Genomic DNA, 6,000 nt, shown 5'->3' with positions numbered 1-6,000 from the left:
CGCCACGAGTTTGAATACTGCGCCCGCGTATAGTGAGCGCAGTACACTCGTGAATCTTCGGGCAGTCTCGGCGCCTCTCGTACTGACGTCCTGAAGTCCTGAGCGTACAGGACGTCAGTGCGAGAGGCGCCCGAGCCTGCCCGAAGATTCACGAGTGTACTGCGCTCGCTATATGCGGGCGCAGTATTCAAAGTCGTGGCGGGAAACGAGCGGGAGGACGCCGCAGAAGGACGCCGGACCCGCCGAAGATGGACACCGCCGAAGATGGACACCGGACCCGCCGAAGATGGACACCCGACCCGCCGAAGAGGACACCTGAAGCCGCAGAAGGACGCCGGACCCGACGAGGCCGCAGAAGGACGCCGGACCCGACGAGGCCGCAGATGGACGCCGCGCAAGACACCAAAACTGTAAGTACAAAAAAACAAAAAATCTTTTTTTCCCACAGGATTGGGGGCCACTTTGGGGGTGCGCGGTATACGCCAGAGCGCGTTATACCGCGATAAATACGGTAATTATGAAGTGGAAGGAAAATGATAAATGGTTTTAATTACTTCAGGCCCGGGTCAATTTTGACATTTCGCTCCTACATGTAAAAATCATAATTCTTTTGCTATTTTTTGCTAGAAAATTACATAGAACCCCCAAATACATATATATGTATGTTTTTTTAGCAGAGACCCTAGAGAATACAATGGCGGTCATTGCGGTCTTTTTATCTCGCACAATATTTGTGCAGCAATTTTTCAAACGCTTTTTTTTGGAAAAAAAAACTGTTTCATGTTTTAAAAAAAAAACAAGACAGTAAAGTTAGCCCAACTTTTTTGCATAATGTGAAAGATGAAGTTACACCGAGTAAATAAATACCTAACATGTCACGCTTCAAAATTGCACACGCTCGTGGAATGACGCCAAACTTCGATACCTAAAAATCCCCATAGGCAACGTTTTAAAATGTCTTACTGGTTACATGTTTTGAGTTTGAGAGGAGGTCTAGGACTAGAATTATTGCTCTCACTCTAACGTTCGCGGCGACACCTCACATGTGTGGTTTGAACACAATTTTCATATGTGGGCTGGTCTTGCGTACGTGTTCGCTTCTGCATGCAAACACACGGGGACAGGGGTACTTTAAAAAATATATATTATTATTGTTAACTTTACTTAATTTTTTAACATTTTGACACTTTAAAAAAAAATATTTAATCACTTTTATTCCTATTACAAGGAATGTAAACATCCCTTTTAATAGGAATATGGCATGACAGGACCTCTTTACAGTGAGATATGGGGTCAATAAGACCTCACATCTCACCTCTAGGCTGGGAAGGCAAAAAAAAATAAAAAATAAATAAAACAATCACCGCTTCACAGCCGAAGCGGCGCCGTTTTTTTTAATGCAGAGGCCGGGCGTGACGTCATAACATCGCGCCCGGCCTCCGACGATCATAGAGACTTCGGTCCGCCGGAAATTTCTATGTCCACCATCCGGGGCTGGCAGATCCTTTCACCGACTCACCGATCGCATGGGTGAGTCGGTAGAAGCACCGGAGGGCAGCGGGGGGGGGACGTCCCTTTTCGCCGCCCGTAGGAACGATCATGCGGCGGAACAGCCACTATGATCTTTCCTATGGTGTAGGGAATCGCCGGCTGAAAATGCCGATATCTGAATGATGTCTGTAGCTGCAGGCATCATTCAGATATAGCCCTACAAATCCATATGACGTCCTCTGGGCCTCAAGTGGTTAAAAAATATTTAAAAATACAGTAAATATCTGAAAAGTGTGGTGTGCATTTGTATTCAGTCCCCTTTACGCTGATACCCCTAACTAAAATCTAGTATAACCACTCACCTTCAGAAGTCACCTAATTATTAAATAACCACTTCCCGACCTCCTCATGTACATTTACGTCGGCAGAATGGCACGGACAGGCACAATCACGTACCTGTACGTCCTCTGCTAGACGTGGGTCGGGGGTCCGATCGGGACCCCCCCCGGTACATGCGGAGGTCGGGTCCGCTCAGGGAGCGATCCGGGACGACGGCGCGGCTATTTGTTTATAGCCGCTCCGTCGCGATCACTCCCCGAGGCTGAAGAACGGGGAGAGCCGTGTGTAAACACGGCTTCCCCGTGCTTCACTGTGTCGGCGCATCGATCGCGTCATCCCCTTTATAGGGAAGACACGATCGATGACGTCATTCCTACAGCCACACCCCCCTACACTAGTAAACACACACAAAGTAAACCCTAACTCCTACAGCGCCCCCTGTGGTTAACTCCCAAACTGCAACTGTCATTTTCACAATAAAGAATGCAATTTAAATGCATTTTTTGCTGTGAAAATGACAATTGTCCCAAAAATGTGTCAAAATTGTCCGAAGTGTCCGCCATAATGTCGCAGTCACGAAAAAAATCGCTGATCGCCGCCATTAGTAGTAAAAAAAAATAAAAATGCAAAAAAACTATCCCCTATTTTGTAAACGCTATAAATTTTGCGCAAACCAACCGATAAACGATTATTGCGATTTTTTTTACCAAAAATAGGTAGAAGAATACGTATCGGCCTAAACTGAGGGAAAAAAAAATTATATATGTTTTTGGGGGATATTTATTACAGCAAAAAGTAAAAAATATTGCATTTTTTTCAAAATTGTCGCTCTATTTTTGTTTATAGCGCAAAAAATAAAAAACGCAGAGGTGATCAAATACCACCAAAAGAAAGCTCTATTTGTGGGGAAAAAAGGACGCCAATTTTGTTTGGGAGCCATGTCGCACGACCGCGCAATTGTCTGTTAAAGCGACGCAGTCCCGAACTGTAAAAACCCCTTGGGTCTTTAGGCAGCAATATGGTCCGGGGCTTAAGTGGATAAAGTCCACCTGGGGCAAATGGTTGGACCCTACGTGGGCTAGTTTTGTATGCTAAGGAAAACTTCAATAAAAAAGATTTCGCAAAAAAAAAAGTCCACCTGTGTGTAATTTAATCTCAGTATAAATACAGCTGTTCTGTGAAGCCCTCGAGATTTGTTAGAGAACCTTAGTGAACAAAAAGCATCATCAAGGCAAAAGAACACACCAGACAGGTCAGGGATAAAGTTGTAGAGAAGTTTAAAGCAGGGTTAGGGTATAAAAAAAGTATCAAGCTTTGAACATCTCACTGAACACTATTCAATCCATCATCTGAAAATGGAAAGCGCATGGCACAAATGCAAACCTATCAAGACTAGGGATGAGCTTCGAGTTCGAGTCGAACTCATGTTCGACTCGAACATTGCCTGTTTGCCTCTTCGGCGAACAACGAATAATTAGGGGTGTTCGCAGCAAATTCGAAAAGCCGCGGAAGACCCTGTTAAAGTCTATGGGAGAAATCTAAAGTGCTAATTTTAAAGGCGAATATGCAAGTTATTGTCCTAAAAAGTGTTTGGGGACCTGGGTCCTATCAATGCAAAAAAAGTTTTAAAAACGGCAGTTTTTTCGGGAGCAGTGAATTTAATAATGCTAAAAGTGAAACAATAAAAGTGAAATATTACTTTAAATTTCGTACCTAGGGGGGGGGTGTAAAGTTAGCATGTGAAATATCGCATGTTTCCCGTACATAGAACTGTCCCTGCACGAAGTGTCATTTCTGAAAGGAAAAAAAGTCTTTTAAAACCGGACTTGCGGCAATAATGAATTGTCGGCTCTGGCAATTCAGAGCGAATTCATTCATAAAAAAAAAATAGCGTGGGGGTCCCCCCAAATTCCATTACCAGGCCCTTCAGGTCTGGAATGGATATTAAGGGAAACCCTGCCGTCAATTAAAAAAAATGACGTGGAGTTCCCCCCAAATATTCATTCCAGACCCTTCAGGTCTGGTGTGGATTTTAAGGGGAACTCCACCCCAAATAAAAAAAAAATGGTGTGGAGTTCCCCCAAAAATTTACACCAGACCCCGAGCACGTTAACCTGGCCGGCCACAGAAAAGAGGGGGGGACAGAGTGCGCCCCCCCTCTCCTGAACCGTACCAGGCCACATGCCCTCAACGTGGGGAGGATGTCCCCATGTTGATGGGGACAAGGGCCTCATCCTCACAAACCTTGCCCGAGGGTTATGGGGGTCTGCGGGCGGGGGGCTTATCAGAATCTGGAAGACCCCTTTAACAAAAGGGACCCCCAGATCCTGCCCCCCCTATGTGAATTGGTAATGGGGTACATTGTACCCCTACCATTTCACGAAGGAAGTGTAAATAGTTGGAAAAAACACACAGACACAGTAGAAAAAAGTCCTTTATTAAGAAAAAAAAAAAGAAAAAAAAGAAAAAAAATCCAGCGGTGGTAATCTACTCGGTCCCAGCTCCCTGCATTGTCTGTATCCAGCGATGGTTAATCTCCGATCCAGCGATGAGAAGATCCATCCATCCAGAGCGCAGCCACGCCGACCCCCTCTCTTCGCTGGACGCAGCCCAGCGAATGACGTGGCTGAAGCTGTGACATTTCTTATATAGGGGAGGCGGGGCCACCCGTCACGTGACCCCGCCCCCTCTGACACACCCTCTGCTACATCACTGGGGAAGCCCAGTCTTCCCCCTTGCTGGGCTTCCCCAGTGACGTAGCAGAGGGTGCGTCAGAGGGGGCGGGGTCACGTGATGGGTGGCCCCGCCTCCCCTATATAAGAAATGTCAAAGCTACAGCTTGTCATTCGCTGGGCTGTGTCCAGCGGAGAGAGGAGGTCGACGTGGCTGCGCTCTGGATGGATGGATCTTCTCATCGCTGAACCGGAGATCAATCGTCGCTGGATACAGACAACGTTGGAGCAGGGAGCTGGGACCGAGTAGATTACTTGGATTTTTTTTATTTATTTTTTATTAATAAAGGACTTTTTTACACTTCCTTCGTGAAATGGTAGGGGTTGAATGTACCCCATTACCAATTCACATAGGGCAGGATCTGGGGGTCCCCTTTGTTAAAGGGGTCTTCCAGATCCTGATAAGCCCCCCGCCCGCAGACCCCCACAACCACCGGGCAAGGGTTGTGGGGATGAGGCCCTTGTCCCCATCAACATGGGGACATCCTCCCCATGTTGAGGGCATGTGGCCTGGTACGGTTCAGGAGAGGGGGGGCCGCACTCTGTCCCCCCCTCTTTTCTGCGGCCGGCCAGGTTAACGTGCTCGGATAAGGGGTCTGGTGTGAATTTTTGGGGGCCTTTTTTTTTTTTATTTGAGGTGGAGTTCCCCTTAAAATCCACACCAGACCTGAAGGGTCTGGAATGGATATTTGGGGGGAACCCCACGTCATTTTTTTTTAAATTGACAGCAGGATTCCCCTTAATATTCATTCCAGACCTGAAGGGCCCCACGCTATTTATTTATTTTTTATGAATGAATGCCAGAGCCGACAATTCATTATAGCCGCAAGTCCGGTTTTAAAATACTTTTTTTCCTTTCAGAAATGACACTTTGTGCAGGGACAGTTCTATGTACGGGAAACATGCGATATTTCACATGCTAACTTTACACCCCCCCCCCCTAGGTACGAAATTTAAAGTAATATTTCACTTTTATTGTTTCACTTTTAGCATTATTAAATTCACTGCTCCCAAAAAAACGGCTGTTGTTAAAACTTTTTTTTGCATTGATACATGTCCCCCGGGACAGGACCCGGGTCCCCAAACACTTTTTAGGACAATAACTTGCATATTAGCCTTTAAAATTAGCACTTTAGATTTCTCCCATAGACTTTAACAGGGTGTTCCGCGGCTTTTCGAATTTGACGCGAACACCCCAAATTGTTCGTTGTTCGCCGAGCAGGTGAACAGGCAATGTTCGAGTCGAACATGAGTTCGACTCGAAAAGGGGTTCTACAAAGTATTGGGCTGAATACAAATGCACGCCACACTTTTCAGATATTTATTTGTAAAAAATTTGGAAAACCATTTCTCATTTTACTTCCACGTCACAATTATGTGGCACTTTCTGTTGGTCTATCACATAAAATCCCAATAAAATACATTTATGTTTTTTGGT

Source organism: Rana temporaria, chromosome 2 (assembly GCF_905171775.1).
Source record: "Rana temporaria chromosome 2, aRanTem1.1, whole genome shotgun sequence".
NCBI classification, from domain to species: domain Eukaryota; kingdom Metazoa; phylum Chordata; class Amphibia; order Anura; family Ranidae; genus Rana; species Rana temporaria.
Note: the sequence above shows the minus strand (reverse complement) of the source record.